Raw genomic sequence first — 19507 nt, forward strand, 5'->3', positions numbered from 1 at the left:
AAAATTCTTAAAGAGATAGAAATACCAGACCACCTTACCTGCCTCCTGAGAAACCTGTATGCAGGTCAAGAAACAATAATTAGAGCCAGGTATAGAGCAACGAACTGGTTCCAAATTCGGAAATTAGTACGTCAAGGCTATACATTGTCACACTGTTTATTTAAATTACATGCAGAGTACATTATGCAAAATGCCAGGATGGATGAAGCTCAAGCTGGAATCAAGATTGCCAGGGGAAATATCAATAACCTCAGATATTCAGATGACACCTGGTGGCTTCCCTGGTGTCTCAGATGGTAAAGAATCTGCCTGCAATGTGGGAGACCCGAGTTTGATCCCTGTGTCAGGAAGATCAGATCCCCTAGAGAAGGGAATGGCAACCCACTCCAGTATTCTCCTGGAGAATTCCATGGACAGAGGAGCCTGGAAGGCTACAGTCCATGAGGTCACAGAGAGTTGGACATGACTGAGCAACTAACATACACACACATATGGCAGGAAATAAAGAGGAACTGGCGTGCTGTGATTCATGGGGTCGCGGAGAGTCGGACACGACTGAAGTGATGCAGCAGCAGCAGCAAAGAGCCTCTTTATGATGAAGGTGAAAGAGGAAAGCGAAAGAGCAGGTTTAAAACTCAACATTCAGAAAACTAAGATCATGGCATCTGGTCCCATCACTTCATGGCAAATAGATGGGGAAAAAATGGAAATGGTAATAGACTTTATTGGACTCCAAAATCACTGCGGACAGTAACTGCAGCCGTGAAATTAAAAGATGTTTGCTCCTCGGAATAAAAGCTATGACAAACCTAGACAGCATATTAAAAAGTAGACATCACTTTGCCTACAAAGGGTCTGTATAGTCAACGCTATGCTTTTTCCAGTAGTCATGTATGGATGTGAGAGTTGGACCATAAAGAAGGCTAAGCGCCGAAGGATTGATATTCAAAATGTGGTGCTGAAGAAGACTCTTTAGAGTCCCTTGGACAGAAAGAAGATCAAACCAGTCAATCCTAAAGGAAATCAACCCTGAATATTCATTGGAAGGACTGATGCTGAAGCTGAAACTCCAATATTTTGGCCACCTGATGCAAAGAGCTGACACATTAGAAAAGACTCTGATGCTGGGAGGGATTGGGGGCAGGAGGAGAAGGGGACGACAGAGAATGAGATGGCTGGATGGCATCACAGACTTGATGGTCATGAGTCTGAGTGAACTCCGGGAGTTGGTGATGGGCAGGGAGGCCTGGCATGCTGTGATTCATGGGGTCGCAAAGAGTCGGACACGACTGAGCGACTGAACTGAACTGAACTGAAAAACTATTTGGCATCTGGTATAAGTTTCTCATTTAGAAAAACATAACTTTCTATTAAATAAAGATGTTCATTGAAGATAAATTAGAAAATATACATAAGCAAAATGAAGAAAACAAAAATCTATCAACTAATATTATGATTTATCACCAATGATTTATCCTTGCAGATAGATACATATATATATATATATATATATATATATATATATATCAGTTCAGTTAGGTCGCTCAGTCGTGTCCGACTCTTTGCGACCCCATGAATCACAGCACGCCAGGCCTCCCTGTCCATCACCAACTCCCGGAGTTCACTCAAACTCATGTCCATCGAGTCAACGATGCCACCATCCATCCATATCATTCTCTGTCGTTCCTGTCTCCTCCTACCCCCAATCCCTCCCAGTGAGTCAACTCATTGCATGAGGTGGCCAAAGTATTGCAGTTTCAGCTTTAGCATCAGTCCTTCCAATGAACACCCAGGATTGAGCTCCTCTAGAATGGACTGGCTGGATCTCCTTGCACTACAAGGGACTCTCAAGAGTCTTCTCCAACACCACAGTTCAAAAGCATCAATTCTTCGGCGATCAGCTTTCTTTACAGTCCAACTCTCACACCCATACATGACCACGGGAAAAACCATAGCCTTGACTAGATGGACCTTGGTTGGCAAAGTAATGTCTCTGCTTTTTAATATGCTATCTAGGTTGGTCATAACTTTCCTTCCAAGGAGTAAGCATCTTTTAATTTCATGGCTGCAATCAGCATCTGCAGTGATTTTGGAGACCAAAATAATAAAGTCTGACACTGCTTCCACAGTTTCCCCATCTATTTCCCATGAAGTGATATGACCAGATGCCATGATCCTTGTTTTCTGAATGTTGAGCTTCAAACCAACATTTTTACTCTCCTCTTTCACTTTCATCAAGAGGCTTTCGAGTTCCTCTTCACTTTCTGCCAAAAGTGTGGTGTCATCTGCGTATCTGAGATTATTGATATTTCTCCCAGCAATCTTGATTCCAGCTTGTGCTTCTTCCAGCCCAGCGTTCCTCATGATGTACTCTGCATATAAGTTAAATAAGCAAGGTGACAATATACAACCTTGACGTACTCCTTTTCCTATTTGGAACCAGTCTGTTGTTCCATGTCCAGTTCTAACTGTTGCTTCCTGACCTGCAAACAGGTTTCTCAAGAGGCAGGTCAGGTGGTCTGGTATTCCCATCTCTTTCAGAATTTTCCACAGTTTATTGTGATCCACACAGTCAAAAGCTTTGGCATAGTCAATGAAGCAGAAATAGATGTATATATATATATATATATAGGGTATATATATATATATGTTTATATATATATGTGTTTATATATATATAGGGTTGGCCAAAAATTTTTTCCATTAAAAAACCAGTAGTAATGGTTCAACCCAACAGTAATGGTTCAAAATATTCTAATGGAGCATGGATTTTTCCCACACATTATCAATGTGACTTTGGGCAAGTACAAGCAAGTTGGAAGCTTCATTTTCTCATCTATGAAATGGAGATCAATACAATCTGCCTTCCTGGGGATTTGTTAGTTGTATACAATAACATACGGTATGTAAACACTAAAAGTGCCTGGCACATAATAAGCGAACAATGAATGGTATATATACTTTATATAGCCTGCTTCCCAGGTGGCCCAGTGGTAAAGAATCCCATGGACAGAGGAGCCTGGCAGGCTACAGTCCATAGGGTTACAAGAGTCAGACATGACTGAGCAACTGAATAGCAACTTTATCCAGCCTGTATTTTACCATAACAGATCAACCTGCACACGCTATTTTGCAGTCTGTTGTTGTTGGTTTTTGTTTTTTTTTTCACGCATGGTATAGTTTCATTGCTAGCTATTTATGAAGTGCTGTTTCTGGGTATTTAAGCTCCCCACACATAAGAATATTGTTTTCTGGTTTCATGGTGTTTTCATTTGAATAGCATTTCTTCAGGCCTCTTGGTATAGAATTTCCTGCATTTTCAGACTGAATTCTTTTAGCAGCCCCCTTGTGTTTAGGAAAACTTCCAAAAGCACAGTCGCGGATTGAGAACTCGTTCACATTTGAGCTGGTGTCAGCTGCTAAGAAAAAACAGAACTGTTCCTGCTGACTCGGCACCACAGCTGCCAGACGCCTGGGTTAGCTTGCCAAAGGGAAACAAAACAGAATGGCGAAATGAAATGCTTCAGAGACCACGAAATGGCGGGGGAAGGAGGGGGGCTTGCTCCTCTGCTGCTCTTAGCAGCGGTCCTAAGGGTCAGGATGCCTCCAGGCCCACATGTCTGAGCCAGAGCCAGGCCACCCCAGGAATCAGCCAGCCTATAGCCTACAGGAGGGGACCCCAGCCGGGCTGCCAAGGGTACCGGAAGTAACCCCCTCAGTGCCTCTGTACCACCCCTACCTTCCAAAAGGAACCTCCTTCACCTGAAGGTCTGTCCACTGAGGTTCTTAAAATGCAGAAAGTCACAATAGTATTTAAACCCGAAGTTCTTAAGATGAATGAGTGTCAAGCCCTATCCTAAAGCAGGTTTTGGTGGGGAACAGCTTGAGAGAATACACAGCATGTGTGGATAAGAAAGATACCAGTTCCAAGAAGGGGAGGCTGGAGGCTGAAGTCAAGTCCTGTTTATCTCCAACTGTGCAAGGGCCAGTGGAAGCTGTGCAGGGTGATGGGGTGGCGCCATCGTTACTCCAGGTCTCTTACAAGTCCCCTACAGCTGTCATAAGGAAAGGGCTTCCCTGGTGGCTCAGATGGTAAACAATCTGCCCACAATGCGGGAGACTTGGGTTTGATCCCTGGATCGGAAAAATCCCCTGAAGAAAGGAATGGCTACCTGCTCCAGTATCCTTGCCTGGGAAATCCCATGTAGCCTAGAGGGCTACAGTCCATGGGGTCACAAAGAGTCGAGTACGAGTGAGCAACTTAGCCTTTCACTTTCATCATGAGGAAAAAATTATATCCTAAACCAGCATCAGAATATTTCTTACGGACGACCAAGCTAAGGCTGCCTCCATAGAAAAAAGGACTGCTTTTATCCAAGTGGCTCTTTACAGAGCAGCCTCAGGCTCTACAGAAACCAGGGAGGGAGAGTGGTGAGTTCCCCTCTGTCAGCAGCAGTTCTTTCTTCCAGGAGTTTCATCATCATATCAAGTCAATTCAACAAATATTTGCCAGGCATCCACTGTGAGCAGCACATTGCATGAAGGTAGATGAACCTGATGAAGACTACTCCAGCTTTGCCAGGTGTCCACTGTGAGCAGGACATTGCATTAACGTAGATGGACCCCCATGAAAGCTGCTCTAGGGAGCTGGAGCTGGTTTGTGCAGCAGCTCTGGCACTGGAGGCTGTAAGGAAGCCAGCAACAGGAAGAGTTGGGGAGGAACCCACCCCCACCGTTCTCCAAGGTCAACTGCTGTGTCCCCTGCACTGAATGGAAGGTGATCACAATACCACCCACTGGGGCTTTCCTGACAACCAGCTTTTCTAAAGACAAAGTGAGACTCTCTCTAATCAAGATAAACAATTTAGCATGGATCTTTGAATCACCCCTGAAAAACACACGTGACTATTTCATAAGAGAGAGACTTTGTGGAACAGCATGTTCAGGATTCTGTGCCAACAGTTATATATATTTTAATGCTTTTTTCCCTTGCTGTTTTTTTTTTTTTTTTTACCAGTTTGGAAGCACAGAAGGTGGTCAACATAAACTTTATGCTCTAAAGATGGCCTCAGTAGAACCCCTAAAATGACACAATTCCCAGAGTCTTGTTTTACAACTAAGCAATTGCATCGATTTTTTAGGATGTCTGAAGACGTGGCTCTTCATTTCTTCATATGAAAAGTGTGCATTATACTGGCCAGATGAGTCACAACGCTCCCAAGCCTACAGTCACCTACCAAAGGAAATTGCCACTGAGAGCCCTGCAGAGGAAAACTGCTCCAGGACATAGTCCCAGCTCTGGCGTCACATTACAATCCCTGGAGAGCTTTGAAAAATGTCACTATCCAGGCTTAACCCCACAGATTCTGATTTCAAGGCTCCGATTAATCCTGGATGGGGTCTAATTTTTAAAGTCATCATAGATGATTGTTTTGCAGCCTGAGTTGAGCACCACTGCTGCAGACCATTCCATATGTCGGAGAAGCCAAGCATGACTCCACCCTCTTTCCTCTATATGCAATTGATGGGACCAGTGTTGAACTCTTGGCCCAAGGACAGCCAAGACCTAAGTTGGCCTGGATCTTATGAGGTGGCCTGTGTTGGGATCCCCAAGACAATACCTATATTCAGAAATTCACTACAGGCACTCATGGGACTCAATATATAGTTGAACTCACTGTTAAGATCTATTATGGGGACTTCCCTGGCAGTCCAGTGGTTAAGACTTTGCCTTCCAATGCAGAGGGTATGAGTTAGATCCCTGATGGGGGAGCTAAGATCCCACATGTCTTGGGGCCAGAAAACCAAAATGTAAAACAGAAGTAATGTTGTAACAAATTCAATAAAGACTTTAAAAATGGTCCACACCAAAAAAAATTTTTTTAAAGATCTATTGCAGTGATGGAAGAAGGATACACTGTCAGATCCTAATGGAAAAAGACAGGAAGAATCTAGAGAAATCCATGCATAGGCTTCCTGTGTTCTCTTCCTATGAAGAATACCCTTGAACACATTACTTTCTCCAGGAATGAAAAATGCAGTCATATGTGTGCAGTGTTTCCGTCCTAGTTAGAAGCAAAGCATTCAACACTTTTATTTTCCTTGGGGGCTGCCCATACCTGCACTGTCTGCCTAGCATGCATCAGAATTCCAGACTCCCAGAAAGAAAGCAGATGCTCAGCATAAATATCCTTGTTTGTGCAAACAAGTTGCAGGAACCACCCTTATCAGTTTTGAGAATGATAGAAACACCCAGACACCACCCAAAGGCCAGTCTTGCAAGCTGGCCCCTTCTAAAGATAGCAGGCCTGACTACGTTGACTTTTCTGCACACAGCCCCAAACAGAAGATGAGGACTGTCAATTAGATGGGTAAATTCTGCCCCAGGAATTTGACTTGGGAAATGAGAACAGCCTCAGGAAGTTGTTTTGAGAGGAGGAGCGACCACACACAAAGAGAAGCAAAGACAGGAACATGACTGAATCACATGATGGCAATGCTCCAGTACAGAGCACAAACTCCAGTGCTGAGGGTTCAGCAAGGCATTTCAACTATTAGGTCTCTATCAGTTCTTCTGCTTCCCAAATCCTGTTGTTGTTCTTTCCCTGAGACCTATCACCCCAGCCGTTCCTCATTTTCCATGAATCTTTGTGGAGTCGCTTTATAAGTTTATCCTCCATTTAGGTAGTTTATCCTTGCTATAAACCTCAATCACTCAGCCACGGTACATCTCTTAGTTTAAAGAGTGAACATCACGTAATACTGAGCCAGGATCAACTCAGGAGCAGGCAGAGAAAAAGCAACCAACGACAACCTCAACCAAAAAAACAAAAAGGAAAAAAGGCATGTGGACTAGTCACCCAGAATAGGCTTCACAGAGCCAGTTACTCTTAGCCACAGGCCACCTTTCACATCAAGTGGACTTTGAGATGAATGGGATGATACCTTTGAAGAAATTACTGCAAAGTTTTGGTAACAGAGACCATGAAGATTTGGTCTTCATGTTCCCAGACAGAATACAAAACAACTGATGGAGAATTGTGGAAAAGTTGCCAGCTTTATGAAACTCATCCAGTTATAACTTGGTCTCACTCATGTAAAAGAACATATCTATGGACTTCAAAATCTTTCTGGGCTTCCCCAGTGGCTCAGATGGTAAAGAATCTGCCAGTAATGCAGGAGACCTGGGTTCGATCCCTAGGTCGGGAAGATCCCATGAAGAAGGGAATGGCTACCCACTCCAGTATTCTTGCCTGGAGAATTCCATGGACAGAGGAGCCTGGTGGGCTAGAGTCCATGGGGTCACAGAGTCGGACATGACTGAGAGACTAACACACTTTCACAAAATCTTTCTAAGCAGTGAAATAATCACATAACTGTTCAGTTCAGATGCTGTGAAATTCAAGATTTTGGCTGGAAGGATTAAGACCGTCCTCTATCAAAAGGTTTCCCTGGTGACTCAGTCGGTAAACAGTCTGCCTGCAATGCAGGAGACCTGGGTTCGATCCCTGGGTTGGGAAGATCCCCTGGAGAAGGAAATGGCAACCCACTCCAGTATTCTTGCTTGGAGAATTCCACGAACAGAGGAGCCTGGTGGGCTAGAGTACAGGGTCACAAAGAGTCGGACACGACTAAGTGGCTAACGTTTTCTATCAGAAGATCACGAGTTTACTCCTCTACATTGTGCAATTCATCTTTCCAGTGCTACTTTCTATCACCGTTACTTATGCTTCCTGTTACATTGGTTGTTGTTTCAAACAAATAGGAAATCTTAGAACCGGAAGAGACATCACCAATAAATCTTCTGGTTTCAAAGATGAGAAGCTATAGGTCCAGCAAGATTTACAGGCTGATCCACAGTCTCACAGCTGGCTTGAGCCACAGCAGAACTAGAACACTAGTCTCCCAACCCCAGGCTAATTTATTGCCATTGTGGGCTCTACATGTTTGTCTTTTGCTGTGCAATAGAATTAAGGATCCAAAACTATGGATAACTTCTGACTATTTTTGCAGCTTTTTTTCTTTCCAAACTATGTTATCATTCCCAGAAAACATTAACATTCACAAGGCTGTGGATTTGTGATTGTGCAATAAGTAAATAATATATCGTTCTCAAATGTGCTAATCTTTGCAGACTAAGATCACATGTTCATAAATAACAGGAAGCTACATTCAAAATATGTACTTTTGAGGTCTCTAAGAAGGAGTCAGCACAATGTTGTTTTTTTTTTTTTTTGCTGTAGTTACACTGAAAAGAGAATTTAACCTTCACTTGTTTACTTTTAAAGCTATGTCACATGACATTATTCAATTCAAAAAAGGTAATCGTTACCTGTATAGCAACTTTACTCAGAAGTTAGGCATCAGTTAATCTATCAGTAATCAATGAAAAAGAACTTATTAACCATTACAAAATCCCCACTGTTAACCATTATTAGAACTCAGCTGTTCCACGGTTAGGTGTGGGGGAGGTAGGCAAAGCTATAGGAACTCAGATGCTCTCAGAGCATTTAATGGGCAGAAGGCAAAGCACAGAAAGACATTAAAAATGCACAGAAAGATAATAAGAGCAATAAGCACTAAATCATACAATATATCTTACAATAATACCCCAAGAACTCAAAGATAAGAGAGAATAGAGACAGGAAGGGTCCAATTAACATTTTTCTGATTGGGCATTTGTGATTGGAATTGGTTAGAACACAGCATTTTTGCCCTGAGGCATAGGAGAACAGCAGGACAACTCTGAAGTCAATCTGATTTTTATTTCTATTTTTTTCACCCTTATAATGAGTATTTATTGAGCACATTTTTATGTGTCTGACATTTTGCCAGCTATTGCACAGCATACAACCACGGAAGCACTGCTTAAATTCTCAAGGCCTCAGGTTGCTTATCAATGAAATATGAAAAATATGAAACATGGATCAGGTAATATTAGATCCTTTCTAGTTCTTTCTATGAGCCTAACATTTCCATGATGAAAAAGGAATTCCTGAGAAGTTCAGGAATATGAAATGACAAAATTTGTGTGCATGGAATATTTAGGTAGGAATATACAGTACCTAGGAAGTTTTTTGTCCTCCTAATACACAGTCAAAGCTTTGGTTTTCCCAGTAGTCATCTATGGATGTGAGAATTGGACTATAAAGAAAGCTGAGCACCGAAAAGTTGATGCTTTTGAACTGTGGTGTTGGAGAAGATTCTTGAGAGTCCCCTGGACTGCAAGGAGGTCCAACCAGTCCATCCTAAAGGAAATTATTCCTGAATATTCATTGGAAAAACTGATGCTGAGGTTGAAACTCCAATGCTTTGGCCACCTGATGTGAAGAACTGACTCATTTGAAAAGACCCTGATGCTGGGAATGATTGAAGGCAGGAGAAGGGGATGACAGAGGATGAGATGGTTGGATGGCATCACCAACTCAATGGACATGAGCTTGAGTAAGCTCCAGGAGTTCATGATGGACAGGAAGGCCTGGCATACTGCAGTCCACAGGGTCGCAGAGCCGGACACGACTGAGTGACTGAACTGAACTGAATACACAGGAAAGTTATAACATATTTTTTTCAGTGGCTCAGTCAGGACACTGGAAAACATGCCCCATAGAGAGGAGAATCAAGATGACAGTAAAGGAATATATAGGTTTGAAAAGCTCTCCCAGGTGATTCAGACATGAGCCCTTCCAAGGGGGGTCAGTGGTTCAATGATCATGTGTCTGACTACAGATCAGAACATTCCAGACATCAGCCCCTCCTTCTCAGAGAGGCTCTGCCACCTCTTTGCTCCAGAAAAATTACTGTGTTAAATGTTCAAATGAATGGGATAGTTGAAGGAGGGCCTAACAGAAATGGTGAAGAATAAAATCTTTCATTCAAGATAAATTCAAATCCCTACTGTGTTTGAGTCATTGTGTTAGGTGCTAAAAATTAAAAATACAAAAAATGAGACTTCCCTGGTGGTCCAGTGGTTAAGAATCCACTTGCCAATGCAGGGGATGTGGGTTCGGTCGCTGGTCGGGGAAGATTCCACATGCCTCAGGGCAACTAAGCCTGAGAAAAACAACTACTGAACAACTTCTCAACTGGAGAGAAGACAGAGCCGCACGAGGATCCTGTGCGCCACAAGTAAGACCCCGAGCAGCCAAAAATAAACACATTAAAAAACAAATACAAAAGTTAAGCATACCAGAGACCCAGCCCTTAAGGGACTTAAAGCATTATCCGTTCAGTTCAGTTCAGTTCAGTCGCTCAGTCGTGTCCCACTCTTTGCGACCCCATCTAGGTCAACTACAGGACACTACAGACTACAAATATCAGAAAATGTGGCGGGCTTAAATACTGAGGACTCTGATTGGATGATGTAACTGGAATCCTGAAAGTAGCACACGCAGCTTAATCTAGTGACTCCAATTAGTTGGTTTCAAGGAACTTAGGCTTTAAGTACCAACTTCCCATTTACTAGGAATATGACTCAGACACGTTGTTCAGTTTTTCTAAATCTCAAGTTCAACATCTGTAGAATAGGAATAATAATTGTTCTTACTTCACCATGTTGTTATGAAGATTAAATGGGACACTGGTATGAAGCACTTAGCCCGATGTCTAGCCAAAAGCAAGGGCTTAATATAGTTATTATCACCATCTTCATAATTAAAGTGACTGCATGCAAAAGTAAGATATTTTAAATATAGAATTTTATCTTTTATTATTTTCAACTGAAGTGTAATTGGTTTACAATGTTGTGTCGGTTTCTGCCGTACAACAATATGAATCAGTCACAGTATACATATGTCCCCTCCCTCTTGAACCTCCCTCCCACCCCACTACCATCCCACCCCTCCATGTCGTCACAGCACCAGGCTGAGCTCCCTATGTTATACAGCAACCCACAGCAAAGTTTGTGAAAAAAGACAAAAAGTTGGTTGAAAAGTGATTTGGGAAGGATAATTTGCAGAATGTAGCAGAAAGCCTTTCAGAGAAAGGAAGATAAAAGGGTGATAATTGGAAGGAGATTTCAGGGTACAGATAGCACTTGTTGTTTCAGAAGAAAAAAACCCTGAATATTATTATAGTCTTCGAGGTGGGATTGAGTAGAGGTGAAGAAGTTGAAAATACTAGAGGAAAGGAGAATATTGAAAATTGCAGAGGAGATGGACAGTGAACACAGGTGTAGGAATTTGACTCAAGCAAATATGATGACAATTTTTTAATTATCATCTGCTAGATACTTATCTCCACTGAGGACCTCTGTTCAAGTCTAAAATTGAGGTGTGAAAATTGTTAACTAACAGCTAGTAATAATGGAACACAAATATGAACTTGATTTTCACACCAAAACCTGTGTCTTGAAATGAAAAGAGGTGCATCTATTAATACATCTGTAGTTTGGAGTAGGAATAAGTAGGAGTCTGTACTTGATAAAATCCATATTCTCCAGGAAGTATGCAAAGTTAACTACTGAAGAAGAGGAGTTGAGACAATGTCTAGAAATCACAAAGGAAGGAACAGAGGACTGGGGGAAAGGCAATAGTCAATAAGAACTTTCCAGAATCAATGAAAGACTTAAATGTTCAGACTTAAGAATCACAATTAATACTAAACTAGTAAAAATCCACACTTAGATTCATCCAAGTAAAACTGCATAACACCAGTGATAAGAAAATTTTAGCATTCAGAACAACAACAATAAAAATAGATGGCCTACAAAGTTAACAATTAGACTAAAGCAGACTTCTCAACAGAAAAAAACAAAGACCACAAAATAACAGAAAGTGCTGAGGAAAAATACCTCCTAATATCATTCAAGAGGATGGATAAAACAAAGTGTGTGTTTTCAAACAGCCCCTGAAAGAACTACTAAAGAATGTACTTTAGAAAAAGAAAATTTAATAGAAAAGAAACATGTGGAGATCAAAAATCAGTATGGATCAAAGAACCTGGTAAGTACTTTGGTAAATACTCATTCACTATCTGAAATAAAGGTAATAATAATGACTAAAAGAGAGGAATTCAAATGAAGTAAAACTAAGATACTTAAAAAATAGGAGATAGAGAAGGTGATTTAAATTACAGAATTCTAAAGTCATTATTTTGCTCAGAAATAGGGTAGACATCAATTTTGACATTTTAGAGTATTTTTTTAAATGTAAGGGTCAGTTCAGTTCAGTTCGGTCGCTCAGTCGTGTCCGACTCTCCGCTACCCCATGAATCACAGCACACCAGGCCTCCCTGTCCATCACCAACTCCTGGAGTTCACTCAAACCCATGTCCATTGAGTCGGTGATGCCATCCAGCCATCTCATTCTCTGTCGTCCCCTTCTCCTCCCGCCCCCAACCTTTCCCAGCATCAGAGTCTTTTCCAGTGAGTCAACTCGTCGCATGAGGTGGCCAAAGTGTTGCAGTTTCAGCTTTAGCATCAGTCCTTCCTATTGCTATAAAATTACAATCTCTAATTTCAAAGGGAGAGAACTTCAAAATCATGATTTTAGAGTAAACGTAGGAATGGTTGTGACTAATTGTAGGTGTAAGTAATTTCTATAGAGAAAAGAAAGGATCTAAAGGAAATATGACAAAATGTTAGTATTTGTTAGTACCTATTATTTTCTGTATTTTTGAAATCCTTTGCAATTAATTTTTTTAAAAAGAAGCTCCTGGTGCTGAACACATATCAAGCCACAATCACTGACCCTTCGCTAAATGAAGAAGCTGAACCAGCAAAGCTCATCCTTGTCTAGGTAAGACCTCGCCTCCTGCAGAAGCAGAAGTAGACAGAAAGTTCCTTTCTGTTTCTGTAAGTAGTGTCCCTGTAAGGCATCTGAACTTTGAGCACATGAATCAGTCTCATAACTACAGTCACAGCCTGTCTCACCAAGTCACAGTGAGCTCCGTGTCCTGCTTTGTGATGCTTCTGGAGGAGTAATCTTAGTAGTCGTTCGAAGTCCTTTCCAAGTCTCTCTCAGTCTATGTTTATCATTTTCAGTCTTCATAAACTCATACAGAGTGTGGTCTGCATGATCACAGTCAAGTTTTACAGCTACAGTAAAGATACTATCTGGACTTCCCTGGTGACTCAGTTGATAAAGAATCCACCCACCAGTGGAGGTGACTCAGTTTCAATCCCTGGGTCAGGAAGGTCCCCTGGAGAAGAGAATGGCAACCCACTCCAGTATTCTTGCCTGGAAAATTCCAGGGAGAGAGGAGCCTGGTGGGGTATAGTCCATGGGGTCAAAGAGTCGGACACAACTGAGTGACTAACACTTTCACTTTCACTAGCAGTCTAATCCCTTCAATTTACAAAAAAAGTGAGGTCTAGAGAAATCCGTTTTCTTGCCCTGTGAATTAGAAAACTGAAAGTCAGATTTCAGACCTGTCACTATCACCATTCTGTAAGATAATCCCTACATTTCTAAGCCATTACAGAATGAAGTATATTATCTGTGAAGATCCTGAAAGTAGCATGATTTATAGCCACCTGATAACCCCAGTGGGACAGCATAAGTACAGTGCTTCTGACATTCAAGACCACGTCCCTTGGATATTCATGTCTAGCTTGTGCTAGATCCAATGCAGCTACGCACCTGGGATCTTCAGAAATAAACCCTCCTGTGTGACTCCAAGTTATGAAGAGTTTGAAGAAGACATGTTTGTTGACAATACAACCTTAACAAGAGTCACAACATCGATAAGACGGTTAGACACACCTCCCTGGAATGATCAAAACTGCCCAGGTCATCTGCTGTTGAGTTAAAGAACCACTATCCTAGAGAGGACTTTGAGAAGTCACAGAAGGACACCTAGATTAAATATAGCACTTCTCAAACTTTAATGTGCACATGAAGCATTTTGTTGTTTAGTCACTGGTCATGTCTGACTCTCTGTGACCCTGTGGACTGTAGCCTACCAGGCTCATCTGTCCATGGGATTCTCCAGACAAGAATACTGGAGTGGATTGCCATTTCCTTCTCCACACACGAAGCATGCAGGGGTCTTATTAAACTACAGATTCTGATTGAGTAGGTCGGGGAGGGGGAAGCCTGAAATTCTGTATTTCTAACAAACTTCCAGGTGGTACCCATACTGCTGGTCTTATGAGTATCCTTCAAGCAGCAAGGCTTCTCTCTGTGCACAAAAGTGTCTCAGGGTCTGTGATGAGGAGACTGTGCTTCTCTAAGGCAGGACTTTGGTGGCTAGGGAGGGTATGAGACAGGTGAACTGTTTGAGCAGAACCACAGAGCTAGTCATGCACTGCAAGAATTATGGCTTTGCAGTCAACACAAGACCATTAATGATTAGTGAACCTAAAAGAGACATTTCCTGAAGGCTTCTGGGAGAGAGATGGTTCCTATTTTTTGAGAGAGAAGTTTTGAAAGTTACTCTTGATGGTTTCATTCGCCTTTCAGCCAAGATGGAGTAGCCAAGACCTATACCTTCCTGCTGGAATTACTGGGGGAAAAAAGAAAGAAAAAGGGTGAAAACATATAAAACAATGATTTTCAGACACTGGGCATCAAGCTGTGCAGGAGAGTAGTCCCTGAGAAATGGGAAAAACTGAAAAACATAAAACAGAGTATCAGTGAGCTATGGAACAACTTCAAGCAACTTAATTATATGTTATTGGATTAACTGGGGTGAGTGTGGTGATAAAATAAAAGATTGGAAGAGATAGTGGTTGAAATCCTCCAAATCTGATTTTTAAAAAATCAGAAACTAAAGATTTAAGAATCTCCACAGAGACCCATGTTCGATCCCTGAGTCAGGAAGATCCCCTGGAGAAGGAAATGGCAAGCCACTCCAGTATTCTTGCCTGGAAAATTCCATAGACTGAAGAGACAGTCCATGGGGTCGCAAAGAGTCAGACACGACTGAGCGAATAAACCACCACCACTTGTCCCCAAGCACAAGAAAAAAGGAGAAAAGAAAGACCATATCATTATAGTAGAGATAATTTAAGTCAGTGGTGGAAATCTGTAAAATATTTTCCCTTAAAAGAAGTCTGTATGTTAACTAGTTTTGAAGAACCTGTTTTAAATGAATTGCCGTTCTCCTTTAAGTCAGTACTGCAACGAGGATCATTTGGTTTCTGTTTCTCAAAACTAGCTTGGATAAATGAATGGATCTCATTGTTCTTATGTATTATTCATCTTGTTCACATGTTCAGACCAGACCAAGCTCAAAGGGCAGCTACAGATTCTGTGTCCATTATCTGTTTCACCACAGCTACACACCCTATATTCCTTTAGTGCATGTATTGAGGGGCTAGATTTCAATCCCATTCTTCACTTAGATATACTAAAGGCTGGCAAGGTCTACATGACCCCTGCAAATTATTGTGAGTGAAAATATGATGCTGATTTTTTTTCTTTTACTCAGTTGTTCCAAGTTTTGTATACCCTTTCTGTCCTCTCAGGCACTGCTTCCTCCCCCATCACAGTTTCACAATACACACCCCTTATTGTTCAAGAGCACAAGGAGCGTCCAGAAATCAAATGATGAAAGAGGGAGAGCAAGAACTGGATGCTGTCATCAGCCCGCTGGCACCACCGTCACTCTTGGCCCTGCTCCAGCTAATGATTGCTTGTCCCCGCTCCGGGTTACAGTTCCAAGGTTTCATCTCTTCCATTTTGCAGGCACGAGTCCACCTTCTGATGCTCAGCCATTTTTTTCTGCAAAGGCTTGAAATCATGCCAGGGTGAACATGTCATCTAGGAAGTGTTCCTACCTTCAACTGCCTTCCAGTTCAGCCTAACAGGAGTCTGCCTTCAGCAGATCTGGAATATTCCCACTTCTTTCTCATAGGAAGGCCTGATCTCTTTACGCAATTGGTCTCTCCTTCTCCGGAACTCCACATGTTAAGTGAAGGGCTCTCTTCATCAAATACAAAATGTTCTGTCCCCTTTCCCAGGATATCAGCTTGTTCGAGTCTCATCCTTGATAATTAAGAGTAGGCAGGGACTTCCCTGGTGGTCCAGTGGTTAAGATCTCACCTTCCAATGCAAGGGGTGCAGGTTCAATCCCTGGCCGGGGAGCTAAGATCCCACCTCCAAGAAACCAAAACATAAACAGGAACAATATTGTAACAAATTCAATAAAGACTTTAAAAATGGTCCATATCAAAAAAGAAAAAAAATCAGTAGGTCTTTCATCCTTCTCTTATGGAAGACTTTATGCATAAAAGTGAAACAATTGTCAATGGTTAGGTAATTTCTTTTATCTCTTTCTATACATATGGAATTTGCTCATATCATATTTTAAAATTCTGCTTCAGTTCCTCACCCCATTATTCAGAATGTCCACCACACTAAGAAGGCTAAAAGAATTCCAAAGGACATATAAATATAGATGGGAAAAAAACTGCACTGCTTTTTTTGCTTATTTTAATACCAATGATCATTTTTAGACATCAAGACCTTCTAACAGATTCTAATTCCAAGGAATCCCAAGCTCCCCAGAAGTCCTCCAGGCTCCAATCTTGACTGTCTTAATTAACATAAATGAGTAAACAGACCTCTCCTACCCACCAACTTGGATACACAAGGATTTCCGCTCCTCCCTGCTCTCAGCCCAGGGCCTCTCTGCCAAGGAGTTGTCTCCACTTGCACCACAAAGAGTGGGCCCAGATGCTCATAGTTTAGAACTCTTCCCTTGCCCTTGCTGGGTGTGACTGAGAAAAACTAGGGGGGGAACACCCCAGCAAGTGGATGTTTCTCATTTAGACTAAAAAAATCTCCACCCCAATGAACAAACTCTTCACAAACTCCCAATCAGAAAAACTCAGTACCTCTAGCATCCAGCCATTGCCTAGCACATAGTAGGTGCCTGTTCAATACTGAATAAATGAATGAACAAATCTATACCATTCTATGTGTCTCTGACTGCAGCAAATACCATGAACTTCAGTCACTTAATATATTAATACTTCTATATTCTCACTTTAATAGGAACATCCCCAAATTTCAAGGCAAAAGAAATATATTATTGTTCTGAAACACCATGGTTACTCTAATAAAAGGATTTCAATATTGGTTATTTTTGCTGTCTGAGGCAGTACCATCCAGGGTCCTTAACACTGGCTTCTACAACCAATAACCCTAAAATTTCATCAAGCCATAGCTGCTTTTATTTCAGGTCCACTCACATTCTGATATTGATTGGGCAGGATCTAGTCTCTTTCTGGAGAAGGCAATGGCAACCCACTCCAGTGTTCTTGCCTGGAGAATCCCAGGGACGGGGGAGCCTGGTGGGCTGCAGTCTATGGGATCGCACAGAGTCAGACACGACTGAAGTGACTTAGCAGCAGCAGCAGCAGCCTCCTTCCATCTGCCTCCTGGAAAGGAAAAAGAAGAGTTGGAGATCTAGGAAACATTAGTGGCTGTATCACTTCTACTAATATTCAACTGGCCAGAACTAGCCTCATGGTTCCAACTAGATGAAAGAGCACTGGGAATGTAATGCTCTTGTTTGCCCAGGAACTGAACGTCATACAGCTTGGTGAATGCATTGCACTGTCTTTGCCACAGAGGCTAAAGGAGCATTTCATATTTCATGTTTCAGTGCGGGGGTGGGGGAGGGGAGTGCAACATTTTTAATATTTTTAATTATTAATATTGTAACCTTTACCCTATTTCTCTATGCATTTCTCTTCAGTAAGGATTTGTCATGCAAACCCCCTCAATCAGTCACTTAGAATATAGAAGTTTTCACTATGTTCTGAAAAATTACAGTAAACACACTATACAAGTAGGGTTGTTCCATGTAAACAGCCTGGTTTCAAAGTCCTTGGGTGTTGCTTATGAGATAAAATTGTCCAGAGATTCAGCAAATATTTGCTATTGATGGTGAAAATGACAACAATGATTACTTCTGCCTGATCTCTGATCTTTCCATCTCAAAACTCTCCCTACAAAGGCCTGCTGCTCTTCCCTGTTCCACTGTGTTTAGTTCCCAGTTCTACTGGGGAAATAAAGTCATCTCTACAGCCTCAAGTGCTCAGTCATTCCATCGTGTATGACTCTTTGCAGTCCCACTGACTAGCCCGCCAGTCTCCTCGGTCCATGTAATTTCCCAGGCAAGAACACTGGAATGGGTTGCCATTTCCTACACCAGGGGATTTTCCCCACCCAGGGATCGAACCCACATCTCCTGCATTGGCAAGCGGGCTCTCTACCACTAGTGTCACCTGGGAAGCCCCTATGGCCTCAGATCAAGCCCAAATGAGTCTTCTCAAGTCTTGAGATTTGGAGCTACTCCTAACCTATAGGTAGTCCCTCACTTTCTATTACTGTTCATTATGCATACTTCTCTCTGCATCAAGGTGGCTTCTTTCTTACATATCATCACCTGCTACAGATCTGTGGGCCTCAGCACTCCCTCTGTGTGGCACAATCAACAGCGCACACTGGCCTTTTCGAGGGTGGCAGCGATCGTGGACAGAGCACCATGAAGACCTCAGGGACGCTTCGAGGTGGTGGGGCGCTGCCTGCTGACCCCCAAACGCTGCACGCCGCCCCTCTATCGCATGAGAATGTTTGCATCTAATCATGTTGTTGCCGAGTCCCACTTCTGGTACTTTGTGTCTCAGTTGAAGAAGATGAAGAAATCCTCGGGGGAAATCTTCTACTGTGGACAGGCGTTCGAGAAATCTCCCCTGCTGGTGAAGAGCTTCACCATCTGGCTACACTGACTCCCGCAGCGGCACCCACAACATGTACCGGGAGTACCAGGACCTGACCACAGCTGGCGCCCTCACCCAGTGCTGCCGAGACATGGGTGCCTGGCACGGAGCCCAGGCCCTCTCAACCCAGACCATGAAGGTGGAGGAGATCGCAGGCAGCAAGTGCCGCCGACCAGCGGTCAAGCAGTTCCACGACTCCAAGATCAAGTTCCCACTGCCCCACCGGATCCTCCATCGCCAGGACAAGCCACACTTCACCACCAAGAGGCCCAACACCTTCTTTTAGGTGCCTGCCCTCTGTCCCCGGGTCTGCCCAAATAAAACTTAGTGGGAAAACCAAAAAAAAAAAAAAAAAGAAGCAAGGACCCCTTATCACTGAATCCTCAATGCTTACTATGGTCTCCGGGTCAGCTGTTGTCACTGACCTTCTCACCAGCTTCCAGAAGTGAGGAGGACTTTATGGACAAATGCTTCTTCTCCACTTCCCCAGTTAACTGCTTATACCCAGGGCACCCCGCCCCAACTCAGCCTCAAGTCAGGCCTGAGGGAAATCAGAAGGACTCAGAAGCAGGAAGAGGAGCCCTGATGTCTATCAGCATTTGCCAAGAAACTCTGTTTTCTCCACAATTCTAAGAGCTTCTGATGGACTGTCTCCAGGAATCCTCAGAATGACTAAAGACTATCATGATTTCCCTTTCACAGAAAGTTATGTAACCTGCCTAAGGCACACACGAATAGTTGGTGGAGGGGAATCCATCCCAGGATCAAGGTGGGGGTGTATGTGGACAGAAACAGGGAGACGAGGAGGGGATTCCTTCTTTGTATAAAGAAAAC

The 19507-nt window shown here is 42.6% G+C and overlaps 1 pseudogene; it reads left to right on the forward strand.

The window, feature by feature from the left end:
• The first annotated feature begins 18438 nt into the window (after positions 1-18438).
• On the forward strand, positions 18439-18972 carry LOC129553289 (large ribosomal subunit protein eL20 pseudogene; annotated as a pseudogene).
• Positions 18973-19507: the final 535 nt, after the last annotated feature.

Source organism: Moschus berezovskii, chromosome 18 (genome assembly GCF_049115385.1).
Source record: "Moschus berezovskii isolate FMDL1 chromosome 18, NW_MosBer_1.0, whole genome shotgun sequence".
Taxonomy (NCBI): Eukaryota; Metazoa; Chordata; class Mammalia; order Artiodactyla; family Moschidae; genus Moschus; species Moschus berezovskii.